This window comes from Melanostigma gelatinosum, assembly GCF_949748355.1.
Source record: "Melanostigma gelatinosum genome assembly, chromosome: 1".
Taxonomy (NCBI): Eukaryota; Metazoa; Chordata; class Actinopteri; order Perciformes; family Zoarcidae; genus Melanostigma; species Melanostigma gelatinosum.
In genome coordinates this window covers 23,705,934-23,722,708 of record NC_136634.1, presented here as the reverse complement: position 1 = coordinate 23,722,708, position 16,775 = coordinate 23,705,934, and the positions used below count along the sequence as shown (strand labels likewise).

General features: G+C 43.4%; 1 pseudogene across 1 annotated transcript in view; it reads right to left on the bottom strand.

The window, feature by feature from the left end:
* LOC306780855 (protein arginine N-methyltransferase 8-B-like) overlaps positions 1 to 16,551 on the bottom strand; it is a 34,977-nt pseudogene extending 18,426 nt beyond the window's left edge. The window contains exons 1-3 of the transcript XR_013773167.1: positions 16,483 to 16,551; positions 11,494 to 11,734; positions 9,609 to 9,837 (exon numbers count right to left, since the gene is read on the bottom strand). The product of XR_013773167.1 is annotated as a protein arginine N-methyltransferase 8-B-like (transcript). The remainder of the gene's footprint in view (positions 1 to 9,608; positions 9,838 to 11,493; positions 11,735 to 16,482) is intronic.
* Between the last annotated feature and the right edge of the window lie 224 nt (positions 16,552 to 16,775).

The window sequence follows — 16,775 nt, the reverse complement described above, 5'->3', positions numbered from 1 at the left end:
TACACTCCTATGACATATTAAAACAATAAAACCCCATTTGGAAAAAAACTACCTCTGGTCCCAGGACACAGCCGTCCAGCAGATTCACAAGCTAAAAGAGGCAGAAAAAACGCTTCTAACCCGCCCACATATTAATTCACGACTCCTCCCTTCCGTCTATCTCAATTTCTATTGGCTACCCACCCTCACCTCATCAAACGCCTGTCTTCACATCTCTCTCTCCTGAGCAGCTAACACATTCAATGATTGTCAGTTATTGTTTAATCCCATCTATAATAATCCTTCAAAATGAAAGTTAAACTTCTGCAACTTGGCAGAAGTTTCATGCTTCTGCATGTTTATGTTTATCTTAATTATGCATTCCCAAAACCCTTATGATTATGACTAATTATGAATTATTAATTATGAATTATTAAACACTTTTATTATATCTACTAACTACAGTTTTTTGCTCAAATTTCTTACAATTCCCCCCTAACTCACAGTTCACTGTGAGTTAGCTACTCAAATGTAGTTGGTTATTCAAATGTCCCTGGAGACCTCCCCCCTACTCAATCCAGGGAGAGGCTCCCTATCTATCTAAACAGAGGCAAAGAATTCATGCACACAGATATCATTTCAAGTATTTCTGTTCAGTTCGTTTCAAGATAGAGTGCGTTGAAAGTCACTGCCTTCCATGTCTTGGGGCTGGCAGGATCAGGATACAGCCTGTAGGCTAGAGAACACATACTGAGAAGCCTTGACTGTTCTTTTACACGTGACAAAATTACATTTCTTAATCTTTACACCCTAAAATCCCTTTATAACCCAATTAAACAAAAAATTTAATCTCCAAATACTCATCCAAAACAATCCGTCTATTTCCCAAACTTCCAACATCTCACTGGATGTTTTAGAAGTCCACCTGGGCCTTTATCAGGTCCTTCAGGATCTCCGAGAGGATGGTCAGGAACCGCTTGTGAAGTTCCGCTATGGCACCGCTGGTGGCCTCATCTAGACTGTGGCCATCAGAAGCTCCAATTCGTCCTCATCCTCGTCACATAACTGGTTGCCTGGACTGGTGTCTGGCTCATCGGTGAAGCAATAACCCCTGTAGAGGTCCACGGATGCAAGGGAACCCCCATCCACAGACAACTAGGCGGTCTATGATGACAGCACACAGAATAATTACGATTGCCAAAATTGTATGTTTTCACTGGCCAAGCATACTTCCCAACCAGTCGGTGAATGGATCAGTGGCACCAGAGTTGTCTGCTAGCTCTAGGCTGAGTGCTGTCAGTCCCTCCAGCGCCCTGGTCACCGATCCATCAGGAGCTGTGTTATTTGGAATGAAAGTACAGCACGCAGACCCAAACATCTGGCACACGCCACTTTCTCTGCTAAATTATATCTAATGCCATTCTGTTCTGCAAGGTCATAAAACTAGTCTTCGCCAGCTGTGCATGCAGTCCTGATATGGCGTCACTGGTGAAGTTTACTAAACGCTGTAGGTTATAGTAAATGTAGTTGATCCAATCGACATTTTTATTAATCATCACCCTCTGAGAGAAAACAGATTCTAAATCTGCTGCTATTTGATTTCTGGCTTGAAAGTCATTAGACACCCCCCTTGGCAGTCTTATGACATCTTATGTACACTTGGTCATCAAAGGCTCCCTTCGGGCCACCGGCATCTCTTTTGGATCTTCTGTTAGCATGTGGGCATGGAGAGATGAGTTCTCCATAAGTTGCATCAGTGACAGGCAAGATATGGAATGACAATATAAGTTGCACCAACGCACCTGTCCAATCTTTAGGCAGGATTGGATGTATGGTTCTTCCTCCACACCATCACCATAAATCAGCTCTAGGTGCTGTCTGTCTTAACACACTGTTATATAGATAGTCGCTAGCGTTGTGACTGTTGCTACAATTTGCAATAATTTGCAATACTACTACCTACATTGGGCCCCTTAGCTGTATCTGAGACTATACAATCAAATGGACCCTCTGTAACCTTGAACAGAGGTGGGGTATTATATTATACAGGTGGGTAATCTCAGTGTAGCCTCTGACAAGTGTGATGGAGGGGCAAAGTGTCATCAGTAAACAGAGTTAAAATACAACTAAATTCAGGACTTATGAGTCTGAATCTTGAAGGAACTGGTGTTGCTAGGGGTTGCTCGGTCCTGAACACACAATACAATCTGTACTACTGACTCCTAAAGGATTACATCTACCCACCCCCTTTGTACACATCACAGGCATAATATGATAACAGCTTCCCATACTTATGTGTGGCAGGCCCACACTCGTCAGTTTATGATGCACAAGGTTTTGGACATCCACCCGTGGGTGTGTTCATACTTGGGACAGGAGACTACTTCACAGAAGTCGAACTGGACCGTTGATGTTGTACCTTCTTTGAACATAAGAGTGAGAGTTACATTTTCATAGGTGAGTGTCGTCAGAGAAGCCTCTCTACGTGGTCTAAGATCGGTTTGATTAGCTACTGAGGCTAAATGTCGAATCCTGATGTAGTCATGCATGTGATCTGGTTCCTGTCTGTGGTTAATTCCACATACTAAGAGGGAAGCTACTGAACTCAGGAATAAAATAATTACAGACTTCCATAACCCACTGAACCTAGAGTCTCCTACTGGACGCCCTCGCTTAAACTGTGGGGAAAACGTCATCTTCAGTACTGTCTAACCCCTCTTTTGAGGTGTCTTTGGCTTCAAATTTTCCTGTCTGATGTTCACTCCTGTCTCTGCGAGTGTCTTACTCGTTACCTTCGCTGCTGCACAGTGAGTGAGGTGGTGCCAAGTTGCTCCAGTTTTACCTTTTCTGCATGTGAGGTTGCCAATACTACCTCCCATGGACCGGTCCACCTTGGTTCACTCCACCTGCGCTCATGGACTCTTATCCACACCAGACTGCCTGGTGACACGTCAGCCTGCTTCCTTTCGTCAGCTGCTGCTTCTGCGTTTGTCACCTGAGAAAACAACACTCGGCTCATGTTAGTTAGAGCTCCCGTATATTTCTCAATTTCTAGAGTTAGCAAGTCTAGTTGTGGTTTATCATGACGTCATTAAATCTCAAAAATTGTGAGTAGCACCTTTACTGAAAACTATTCTAAATGTGGATCTACAAAAAATGTTTGACACCTTACCATAAATGTTTGACACCTTACCATATGCCCCCTTCACCTCGATATCTCTGCTGTAAGGGATCACATGGCAACCATCTATGTATCTTGGCTATACAGTGAACCTCCTCATGGTCCTGGTGACAGCATGGGCATCTGTTGATGTCTCATGGGAGGAGGTCCAGCTGGACCTGGTCGTAGGTACTGCTGATGTTGTGGTGGGAACGGAGCATGTTGTGGTGCTGCACTGATCTGTCTTCCTCTCCTTTTATGTGGGCAATCTCTCACCCAATGACCCTCTCTCCCACATACGTAGCACTTCCCTCTACCTACAGGTCTTTCATAACCTCCTCTGTAGTTACCTCTCCCTCTGTTAGATGCTCGTGCACGTCCTCTGCCTCTGTAATGTGGTGGAGGTTGGTAGTACACCACTGTGTGGGCTGGTACTGCTGGATTTGGTTGGTATGAGGTCGGGGGTGCAGCTGGATATTGGGGCTGTTGTGAGGCCTGAGCCTTGGCTACGGCCATCTGTTTCTTGGCCAGATGTTTTCTACTGATTTCTCTGTCGATCTCTGCTACTTGAAGTTTCAGCAGCCGCCGCTGCATTCTCCTTATCTCCTCGTCTTCTTTACTTTCTGCTCGTCTTTCCTCTATCTGCTGTTGCAAATCTTTTCTGATGCGTTCTACTTCTGTTACTTCACATTTTAGTCTTCTTACCAGTTCTCCTACTTCCTTACTCTGCTTCTTTAATGTAAACATTATGCAGCCTAGGAGTATTCAAATGTGTGTATTAAATGTGCACGCTTGTCATCACATGAATCAAAGTCAACTCACCCTCTGTGCTGTATGGCGTGTGGCCGCTGACTCCAAAACTGGGATCCGCTGCTCCACTTCCCAGATCTGGACCCACTCAACCACGCACCTTGACTAAAACAAACACAGAACTGCCAAAAGTTCAGCAGTAAATGTTAGCATACGTCTGTAGTGTAAGAGAGGTCAACGATCTCTCAAATATGTTTGCGCCGTCCGTGTCAAAATTGATTCTTAGGAACTATGTAAAATAGTAAGTGTACCAAAATTAGTCAATACTGGATATGTGAAGGAATCTCGAATCCAAAATTGAAGCTGGAATTCCGAAATCAAACTCAACATCTAAATCAGAATCACAATCACAATCCAGTTCCAAATCAGAATTCGAAAGGTTTAAAATTGGAAGTAAAATGAAATTAAAAAACAATGAATAATTAATCAATTAAATATTAAATTCAACTTTAAAATCAATAACGGTGTTCAAAGATATTCAATCAGAAATACCAATGCAAGTCAAACTGTTGAACTGCACTTACACTCTGGTCTGCACAAGAATGAATCACAATTAAGTTCAAGAATTGAAGAACAACTGAAACCATTAATCTTTGTTAAAATGCTGAATTAAAACCAAAGTCATCGACTAAAGTTATAATGCTTAATTAAAACTAAGGTCAGGATATAAGCTCACAGCTCTTAGACAATGAATCTCTGAAAAATTCAGATTCTAAACACTTCTTTACGGTTATCTGCAGTTACTCCTTCTTCTGTTTAATTGTTTTTAAATCTCCTTTTCTTTTGCCTTATGTTTTGATGCTTTTAATGGTTTTATGTGAAGCACTTTGAATTACCTTGTTGTTGAAATGTGCTATACAAATAAACTTGCCTTGCATTGCCTTCTGCGCCGAACCGGAAGTTGTCCTGCGCCGAACCGGAAGTTGTCCTGAAACCGGCTTTTTTGTAACAGATATGCTAACCGCAATGCTAACGACAAAAACGGAGCTTCTAATAAAGCATACGCACACACAAGTATCACCAAAATCCCACACTTTAATTCCACTCATACGCCTTCTGTCTCCTCTCTCAATCCAGCAGTTATTTTCTTTACAAGCACTTTTATTTTTCATACAGAGTACCGCAACACCGGAGCTACACGTAGCTAGCGTTAGCTCCCCACAGCGCGATCATGCAATATTAATCATTTTAAACGTATTTCCACGCTGCTAAAACACAGACTAGTCACACGTATTATTGGACTTATTTAGTCATCATTTTAAACGTATTTCCACGCTGCTAAAACACAGACTAGTCACACGTATATTGGACTTATTGTCCGGTTTTATTATACCTTAAACCTCCGGTTAACAGGTTAATGGCTCATCCGGACCTGAGTTCACTGTTACGTATATGAAACGCGAGTTATTCACTGCCAACGCCACAACCACTCACCCAGTCTGTCTAGTTTCACCAAAAGCCCATTATTCTCCGTCTTCTGAATCTTATTATATCTACTAACTACAGTTTTTTGCTCAAATTTCTTACAGCTCCTCATACTGCTTTACATTGTTTGAATCCTCAAATTTGAAGTTCATCCAGATGTTTTGTAACATTCGAGATTTGGAATGGCTAGCTGTGGTTGTAACAGGTAGTCACTAAAGACCACTGGTGGAAGAAGTATTCAAATCCTTCACTTAAGTAAAGGTTCCAATGCAGCAATGTAGAAAATACTCCATTACAAGTAAAAGTCCTGCATGAGAAGCCCTAATTAAATGTCCAGAAGTATTAGCAGCACAATGTACTGAACGTACAGTGAACTTTAGTCCAGTGGTTCACACCCAAGGAGTCGAGTCCCATCTAAAGGGGTCACAAGGTAAATCTGGCGGGTCACAAGATGATTATTGGGAGACGGAAGGAGAACAAAAAAACGCTCTGCTTTACAAACTGTGGGAGATCACACGCCTAAAATGTTGGAAACTACTTTTAACAGTGGTGGAAATGTACTCCCCCCCCCCCCTGCTAAAGAACAATCGTGCTGTTTTATTATAATACCAGGATGCAATATATTTTCTTCTCAGGAGGTTACTGGAAGCGTGACCATCATTGACTGTGTGTTCCTCTGGCTGCTCTACCTCTCCAGGGATTCATCACAGTGAACTCCAATTCCTTCTGTTATTTGGAGTAAAGACAAGTCCGGAATTGAAACATTTGTTCTTGATGTATTGCTTCCTGCATGAAAGCTTCTCCAACAGTGCGGCCACCATAAGTTGCTCTCTGGGGTGGCAAACAAGGTCATCTTTGTTTAGTATCTCTGTGTGGGTGGCTTCCATCGCAGTCCCGAATACAAAACCACTTGCAAACAGATTTGAAAATTGAAAACTGGGCGAGATACAACAGCTAACCAGCTGAGAGTTTGTGAAGGCATTCTCTCAAAGGGATTTTCTTTCCTGTCTGCAGAGTTCGATAGCAAAAAAGTAACGTCTTTTAAGTGACTTGCAGTATTTTGTGACAGTGAGCTTGACAGCAGAAGGTAGCTAACTAGGGAGGGATTATCATCTGACATTGTGCACTTCGGTTAACTTTGCTTTGCAAGAGACGTCCAGGGGTCGAGCTGAAACTGTGAAGGACAAAGGAACAAGACGGGATAGAACTTGCAAGGGGACCAGACCCTGGAACGCTGCCAGGGCATCTTACTTTAAGTAATTCGGGTGAAGATTAGTCACTACTCAGCTGCAACCAGTCGTTTAGCTCCAGTGGAAGCTTCAACCTGTAGTTTAATTAGTCTTTTGACATTTTTAATTCTTTTAAATTATCTTCTACCCCGCTGCCTTTTTTTGTCCCATCGCTCTCCTTCTGAAATACCCACATTTCTGTCACATTTTCCTCTATGCTGCCTCTGTTATACTTTCTGAGTCAACAGCTCCTTGCTTGATATATTTTGTACTTCCTCCGCCCACCAATGCAGGACTCATGGCTGATTTATTGAGGTGCCACCAATAGCAGAGTTACAACGTAATAAAGCCTCCATCATTCATCAGAATGAACCCCGGACACTTCTTAGTCAGCAGCTCCCAATCAAAATGAGAACATAATTCAGCAGGAGGCGTTTGTCCATACCAATCTCTGTCAGCATCGGGGGAGTCTGAGAGTATAGATTTCCACCTGAGTGTGTGCACTCTTTTCCACCTCCCCTGGGACTCTGTTTGTCAGAGGTGTGCGCGCTTATTCATGCGGCAGGAGATCCATCTGTTCGCAATCAAGCAGGGGACACCTGAATGAACTCATGGCAAACCCATGCTGGGACCCTTGTGGAGGGAGCCGGCTGAAAAATAGAAGCACTCAGCTGTTGCCTTGGACTCTCATGAAGAATTAAGTCTTTTGTTTTAGAGGCAGAAAAAAGGGTTATACACACCAAAGATGGACAAATTAGGAGATACCATCTTCTTTTTCTTGTCGTTGCAGTATAACACACAGACTGGAATTAAATCCTGGCTTCTGCTTTCTAGCTGAGGTCTTCAGTTTCCCCACTGAGTGCAGGAGCTTGACATTAGAACAGCCTCCCTGGAGCAGCCCTGTTCTCTGCTGCCTATTAGTGGAGGGCTGGTCAAGATGCTGCTGGTGGCGCCCACGGTCTTCTGTCCGTCAACACACACACAACACCTATTAAAAACCAGACTGTATCAACTGCAAAAAGAAACGGGAGCTCCACATGTTGCACTAGGTGTACGCATCCCAGTGCATTGTTGTGAGAATAGGGCTGCCAACGTCAGCCCTCTAATTGGCAACGATTCCTCGTCTTTTTTTCTGAATCGCTGCGACAGGAGACAGCCATTAGCCATGTGTCCATCAGCGCCATGCTTCAGTGGGAGCGCTGAGGCGTGTTTGCAGTCAACACACTCTCACTGGTGTCGGGAAGAGTCCCTGTCGCTGCAGTGCTGCCACGAGTCCTTTTCTCTGGAGTCGCAGCAAAGTGTAAGTTTCTGACTTCGCTCAGGTGTCATGCAGCGCTCCCCTCTGTCGGAGCCCTTGAGACTCATACAGTGAGTCAGGAATGAGATGAGCCACACTTCATCTTTGTTTATTCATATGCAGGATTTGATTTTGGTTGCAGTTTGATTTCTTTAGTTTTGTAAGAATGTAAAGCCGTCTCAAGCTTTTTTGATTATAAATTCTACAATCATCACATGAACAAGCTTTGTATACGATTAACTTAACGAGATAACGTTTAGCAAGTGCTGCTACGTCAGGGAGAAACAGCTGTTGCATTCAACTCAACACATTCTGGCCCAAATGTTACGGTCTGTCGAATTCTAAGAAAAGTGTGTTTAATGGAACGTAGCTGAAGCCTCATGGAAATGTCACATCAGCTAATTTGCATCCCTGTGTATTTTTTACATACTGTACAAACAAAATGAAAAAGTTTTTTTTGGGGGTGTTCTTACATCGAATACGTATCTGACTCTAACTGGCTTCATCATTCGATGTCATTATTATTATTATTATTATTTTTCATCAATTTGCATTTAAATCCTCTTTTGTCTTTTAGGTTTTAACCGCAATGCAGAGAGCAGTTATCGAAACTACAAGACTCTTTGTCACTCGTGCATGAGATGCAACATTTATTGAATCCATGTGACCGAAGCCTGGATCAGATCCTGTGACTGCTGCTAACCCCGCACATATCAAACCACCTGTTACAGCCCTACTCCACCATGATTTTGGGTGTTTGGACCCTGATATATCTGCTGGAAGATCTAGTTTACATCGGCCCTCTGTGATTGCATGGCGGGCACTTTACAATCTGCACGTGTGAGCTGGTGGACTGAAGTTGCCACCAATAGTTTAATACCAGGGGTTGTTGAGAGCTGGAATGATTCATGGACTGACCACACCACACACTCTTTATTTCCTGTACTTGTTGGGGTTTAAATAAAATCCCACACACTGCTCTCCTGCCAGTAACCATTCCTTTATTGCTAAAGGTCTGTGCAATTTTACATTCTTCAAAAATTGTCTCCCTAAAACATTTTCAGGGAGAAAAATATTAAATTCAAAATGAACGTCTGTTAAGTGTGAGCTCAGTTTATGGTGATTATATAACTCTGATAGGTATAGAATTCAGCAGAGAGTCTTTTATGGTTTCTGTGGAGCCAGAATAGAGGTTATCACTCTTCTTTTTTATGTAACGAGGTCCATATGACAGAGTGAAGCTATTGTTGGCCCAGAGCCCAGCCCTTCCACCTCTCAAGCCCATCTTTCACATGGAGCTTTACCAGCTTTAGTTATGATAAAGGCATCGGGCATTGGTGCAGAACTCAAACTGAGAGCATCCAAGTCAAAGGTGAACCAAATCCCTGAAATATTAGCCCCATGATCAATGATAAAGCCTTTCCAGATGGGCAGGAGTAACGCTAGCGTGTGGTGAAGCGTGAAGTGAACTTTAAAGTACAAAAAGACAGATAGAGGAACTGAGCGAGACTGCAGAAGAGGGAAGGTAAACAAATATGGGATGCGAGGCAAAGTCACACATAAACACAGAATGTCAACCAGTAGCTCAGCACAAGTCTCTTGGCAATTCCAAGTTAATCACCCCCCCCCCCCCCCCAACCATCCCCGTCCTTCCATTTGTCTGGAAGTTCCACGTGGTTATCCCAAACTGGGGGCCAGTCGTACACACACATGGACATGCAGTGATTGGACCCTGGTGGTTCAGCACGATAACGCTCCACTGAAATGAAAACAGGTCTTACCCCATACACGTGCTTTGCCCCCGCTTTGGCCGCGAACATGGACAGAATCCCTGTCCCGCTTCCCACGTCCAGCACGATTTTGTCCTTGAAGACGTGCTTGTTGTGGTACATGGAGTTGCGGTAGGTGAGCGTCCTCACTTCGTCCTTCAGCATCTCCTGGTTTAGCATATGACAGAATGATTTGAAGAAGATGTTGACACAGCTGGATATTTTGTTTTGTTGAATTGAAAATGTTGGATGGACACGGAGGTCTGGATTTGCTGTGATATCCGCAGTGAAGCGGTGACAAATAGCACACAGCCCACCCTTAGTCTAGTCTTAGTCACTGAATAATCACCATGAGCCTCCAGGCTCAGTCCGTCTGCATTTCTTACCGAGTGCACGCATATGTGTGAGTGTGAAGAATAGTCAGAAATGACAAAAAGAACACATCTGTCCTCCTTTCCAAAAAAACATTCAAGATTCATCTCACAGGTCATGCTTTTTTTATGTTATGTTTCCTCCGCATGCAACGCAGCTGAACCAATACAATATTCAATTCTTGAAATCATATGAGCCACATAAAGAGACTTAAAAATAGCTGCTAAAGGAAAGTTGCACCAATCCTCTTCCATTCGCCATCAAGTCCAGCCTTTGAGCAGAGCTCAGCTGAGCTAAGCTTAAGGCAGAGATTTCTGCCAGGCAGGGTTCAGATCTCATGTCCTTTGGTGGGTTTGGCTGCGCGTAAGCCCAGCCATGGTTCCACCCGTCTATGACATAAAGCATTGAGTTGTTGTAGGTTGTAGTCCGGAGCAGGAGGAGGCTGAGAGAGACCCAGTTTCGTTTTTTCAAATGTCACACGTGATCATCATTAAAGAGGCTTACCAACACACAATAGAGGAGTCTGAGATGATGAGGTCCAAGAAGAGAAAAAAAAAGAAGCAAAAGATGGAGACCGATTTGAGCAGAACAAAAGTAACCATGAAAGCCAATTCATGATTTCTGCCCGGCCACTGTTGTCACTGATCTGCTGATAGCCATGTGTTTTCCTACACTGTGACACGAGTGTGTGGATGAAGCACAAAGTTGTTCAATTTGACTCGTTTACTCTGGCTTTCTGTGCTTCGTAAAGTTACTTCGTGGTTTTAGTCGTTAGTCCACGACTCACTGAGGTGAGTTTCCTTTGCTTGATTTTTCATTTCAATTTTCAGACCAAATGAATGACGTGAAAAACGATTTAGAGTTCTTTAACGGAAATATAATGAGTGCATTATAATCATATACAGTAGTAATAAAACACAATATAAGTATGTTTATTATGCATTATATGGGCTTGCAAAGAAAGTCAGTAAGTAAACAGCAACTGTATTATGATACTTGACCCTATGAGTCATCATAAGATGTTTTTTTTCTTCTTTTATTTACAAGCACTATTCCTCCTTTGGATAACTCCCCCCCCCCCCCCCCCCCCATCAAACAGGAAGTCTGCAGTTTGACGATATATTTTCTGAGCACTTATGGGGAAGTGAAAAGGCAACTGTCCATTTAAACGTCAACAAGATATTTCCTGTTTCAATTTTGATCTATTGCATCTCCAAACGTAATTGTGTTTTACATCCAGGTTTGCAAAAGGATGGATGCCTGGTGTTCACTGATGATGGCATCAGATGCCGAACAGCAACATCTTGGGCAGTTGGTGGTTTTGCTGTTTTGCATTTTCTCTCTCCCGAGCTGCAGACCTGTTAATCGGGGGACATGGGACACACCTGGGCCGATGAATATAAACCAGAGCAGACACAGGACCAAGAAAACAGAATAAAAACAACAACATACCTCATGTATACCAAATGCAAGAGTCAAAGTAGTAGTCTCGTGAGGTCATGTCCTCTGGGCTAAGGAACTTGGACATCTTCCCCCGCCCGGGACAGCTCGGAAGGCTGGCAGCATGGGGCGTGTGTGGCGGCAGAGGAGACCGTGAGGCATGCCGGATGGAAGGCACCGGCTTGGGAAACGAGGTGGGCTGTGTCGTCTGTGATGAAATAATGCGGACCGGCCGCGGCTGTGGCTGTGGTTGCTAGAAAGAGAGAGCGAGAAGAAGAGGAAAAACACTTCATTGAGGCTGAGGGCTCTGGGTGTTTGTTATTCAAATCACTTTCCGAGGAAGAAACAAAACATGGAGGCAGCAAGCGACTCGGCATTACATGGTTCGGGCAACGATTGGCTTGTCTCGTCATCCATTCCCCTTAATCATTTCATCCGCTCTCGTCCCTCTCAGCTCAACTCGCAGGCTAGCCGTGAAGAATCTATTGAGTCGGGAGAATACTCTGACTACTGACATGAAGTCAGCCTGTATGTCAACAGAACAGATGGCAAGAAAGCTCAGTTCTGCACAGACGGTACATCCATAATGCCCTGATTATCACCTGTAAGGCCAGCTGGGAAGACCTAGCCATGGTGTGTGTGTGAGTGTGTGTTGGTTTTGCGATTGAGACAGAGAGAGAGATGAAGAAACGGACTCCCAGGATCTCAGTTTTGAGCCAGTAAGCCGTTCTGGTGTTTGTACTCATTCCAACTTTCAGCCCTCTAAGAATAAATGATAAGTAGTTGGCAAGGTGGATGGAATTAGGTTGACGGCGATGCTCAGTGTATCTTTTTGTTGATCTCGGAGAAGAAAGAAAAGAGAAAATTGAGAGGCTTGTGTCTCAGGAATGCAAAAGGTTTCAGAGCTTCACCTCCAACCTCCAAGGCCGTTCAGCTTTTCAAAGAAGGTTGTTTCCCCGTCTTCATTGTTGAGGCGATGGGCGTCACTTCAGATAATTGTTCCAATATAAACTTCACTTTGAAGTTTGTCCTGCATCCTTTAATGTAATGTAATAAGGCTGGCATGTAACAGAGTCAATACGGCGGAGAACCTTACTAATGGATGAAGTCGTGCTGTTGTGACTTACAGCGACAGCGCTGTGTGGAACATGGATCTAGTGGACTTAAGGCAACAGTGTGACCAGTCAATATGTCCCAGTTCATGGCATTTAGGCCCAGCAGGAAGGGAGAGGACAAAGATAAATATGATGGCCATCCTAGAGGGAAAGATACAGGTGGGAGGAGGATGATTGATTCTCTCAAACAAGGTAAAAAATCAATGTCACCGACTGATATCCTACTTTAAAGCTGACAGATCAGGCGTTAACCATGCTAGCTTCATGGCTCTAGACCAGGGACTGTTGTGGAGGGCCGGATCAATGGACTGAACTCAATCCTGCTCAATATTATTCCACCTCATTATAAAAAGCAGTAAATTGTTTGGTTGTGATAAGCTTATGATCAGTGGTGGAATATAACGAAGTATATTTGCTTATGTACTGTACTTATTTACAAATTCAAGGTACTTTACTTGAGTATTTCCATTTTCTTCAACGTTGTACTTCCACTCCACTACATCTCAGAGGGAAATATTGTATATTTAACTCCACTACATTTATTTGGCAGCTTTAGTTACTTGTTACTTTAAACATCATTTCTCAAACCCTTCCTAACTACCCAAACTGAACAACAGAGTATAAAGGAGTTAAAATGAGCTCCACCTTAAACATCTGCAGCAGGAATAATGAAATATATACATCATGCAATATCCATATATCATAGTAAAACACTGACAGGGATCATGTTTCTGCAAAGTTAGTACTTTTATTCCTATTGTTTGCAGTCCAGTGACCTCACTTTCTGTTTTTCAGTTCAGTGCGAGAAATGTAGTCTGTGTTGGGCTTGAACGAGTGCACTGAAGTCAGGTCGAATGTCTGAGGTGGAGATGTGAAGGACAGCTGACAGGTGATCGTCAGTGAGAGAGGATCTGGATTTGTCAAACTTCATCCCGGAAAATGTTTGTTCACATATGTAGCTCGATCCAAGGAGAACCAACATCTTCTGAGCACGTTGCTTTTGCAGCTTACAGCAAAGCCTCAGATGTCGGTGCCCGCGCTGCATCGCCAACACATTGCAGTGACGCTGCTGCTCGCACACATTCACGAACGTACTGAAGTCCGTAAATAAAAGCAGTGCAGCTGTATTCCATGCATGATGTACACTTATTTAACGTTTTATTCCTAATTTCCCATTGACGGCCTGGTGGCCGTACAACGCCACGGTCTGCTCTTGACGATAATCTCGGGCAGTCCACCACTTTAGTCCGGACTGAAATTTCTCCACAATTATTGGATGGATCGTGACATTTTGTACAGACATTCATGGCCTTCCCTCATTACCACCAACGAGGTACCCTTGAGCTCCAGTGGGGCTGATGGCTATAGATCAGACTGTGACAGATCAGTGCGTTCCTGGAAAAGAGAGCATTGCTCTCTGTGAGATTTTAATTTGGCTTTGGTTTATGACCAAAACTAACCAGCCTCAGTGGTGTGTCAAATAATGCTAATTAGCAAATGTAAACATGCTGACCCACTGTGAACATGTGAATATTATTCCACCAGCATGTTAGCATTGTCATTGTCAGCATGTTAGCATGCTAACATTAGCATTTCACCCATTTATGGAGCAGCTGGTTGTAGACTCTCATGTACTGTGAATGGCAGCTCATTTCAGAGCTATACCAGTTAGCCTTCTATACATGTCGAGTGCTGTCTCCTTAGTACACCTGGAACATCCACACATGACTTACTGAATAAATCATTCAATCAATAATCAAAGCATTCAAAATCTAAAGCTAAATTTACATGGGAATAAAATAAAATACTACAAAATGAGCTAGAATAGCAATTGTTCGGCTCAGTAATAATAATTTGAGTGCTGCCTTCTTTTAATGGATTTGAAGTTGATTGATACTAATTATGTTTGTGATGAAGCATCTGTATATACAAACTGTCTTCTGAGCAACAAATTCTGAGCATTTAGCATTCAACCCAAGTAACAAACTTGATGCACCAGTATTTCATGAAACAACAGCAGGGAGCATGATGGAGAGATGTCTCCGTGATCATGACAAACACAAGTTCCCACGTTCAGTCATGATATGCACACTCTCCTAAAGACTGCAGATGAAATCTCTAAAAATAAATGACAACAGTGAAAGACAAAACGCAGGATTTGATAGCTGTCCCATAAATAGTCAATAATTACAAGACAGGGCCACAGAAGCAGTGATTAAGGCTGCCAAGTTCAATACTCAATCAATGAGAACTTTCTAAAAGTTGCAGTGAAACGAAATTGCCCCTGGCCATCATTAACGGAGAGATTAAAGTAGATTTGGGGTGCGATCAGAGGAGAGCAGCTGCAGTGAGTGTAACTGAGACACGTCCTTGCCTCTGACCCCGCAGACAGATAAACGCACGGGGTTGCATTTCAGACTGGATCCTCGTCCACACACTGAGGTGAGAATTGTTATTTGAGAAGGGCATTCAATTGGCACTTATGTGTTTGTAATTGTTTGGCTGTTAAAGTTGGCGCCTGCTTGTTAGTCCTGAAGTCAGTGATAACGTCAGTAGGTGGATACGTGGGGAATGCTCTGTCGGAAATTGGTGTTTTAATGCATATCTGAAGAAAAGTACCAGATAGCTGACTTAAAGGCGATAATGGCCTACAGCAGGAAGAGCTTTTTTACTAAAGTCGAAGGAAATCAGCATCAATGTCAGGAAAGAGAATCTGTTTGGTCCTCTGCCATTACGGCACTTAGGTGCCTCTGAGAACACACATTCCAAAGCAGCAGAGAGCAGAGGAAGGCAGAGATCCATCCATCCATCCATCCATCCAGTGTCTTCTTATCGTATAATGTCAGCTGCCTGCTGCCCTCCCACGTCAGCGCATTGACCACATGTTGAGAGCTTGAGGGATGCTTTACCCATGAATGAACTTGCTTTGAGGTAACTTTTTTCTTTCTTTTGATGAATCGTCATTAATATACAGCAACATGAGGCCATCTCCAACTTCACAAGGTGTTTGTATCTCTTCAGCATTAGTTATCCCTCAGCAGTGCACTTAATACAAAATTGGGCTCATGTGGTGTTGCTCTGAATTTATAACAAAAAAAAGCTACATTGGATGAATTCTTCAATGAAACGTGAAATAATGTCGATCATATAATGTGCATTTGGGAAAATGCATTGACCTAAACTATTTCCTGCATCCTGGGGATCCCTATTGAGGGCCCTATAAGGCGACCAGGAAGCCAATAAAGTGGATTCATCACGTCTTCAGCTTGGCTCCCCCCCCCCCCCCCCCCCAAATAAAAGCTGCTCCATACAAGTCGCAGCGTTCTCCCTGTCGTCTGGTCTGCGGGGTGCTGCAGCACCTTGGACAGCGCAAGTCATCCTGATCTCAGCAGCACACTCTGCCCCGCTCAGCCTCATCATCCTCACAGCGTCTTCCTGATTTAAACGGGTTGTCTTCATGCAAATCCATTGTAATATATTTCGATTTATTTCTCCTATCCAACAAAACGAGTGGGCATGGGGGGGGATCTAACGTCCTGCCACTGTCCCATCTTCTGAAACATAAGTGAAATCACACCGCAACATTGGGAGCTACACGGTTAAAAAAAGCTAGACCAGTAAAAATATGCTTTGATTTTTTTTTTTTTGTACTCGATGTTGGAAATACAAATTTGCATCAAGCCTGCTCTGCACAAAATGTTTTATTTCAACATCCTTGCAGAGATGCAGCCTGTATTTGATCACTGAGGCTGCTGTCTCACTATCCGGACGGAATCTGCATTTTGTCCGGGATGCAACTTCTACTAAAGGTAAACATTTGGCAGGACTCTGACAGAGCCTTATCATATACCTTTTTTTTATAATAAGGTGTCTCTCTCACACTTACCTCAATGCTCTCAGACTCCGCCATTTTTCTCCTGAGGAGCGTGCAGCGGGAGTGTTTGATTCCCATAGGAGCCAGAAAAAAAGACTGCGCTCAACACTTGATAGAAGTAAAGAGGATGAGGAAATAGTATGCGCCTCAACGATGTTCTCCTTAGTTCTGTGTCGTTCAACAACAATTGTCATTCACATCCCAAACTGCAGTGTTCTTTAGACATTCTAAGACTGGGAAAAGACACGAAACTACGCGAGGTCCCAAAAGCAGTGCCGCCGCTGTTGCCGTCATGTGTAGCGGAT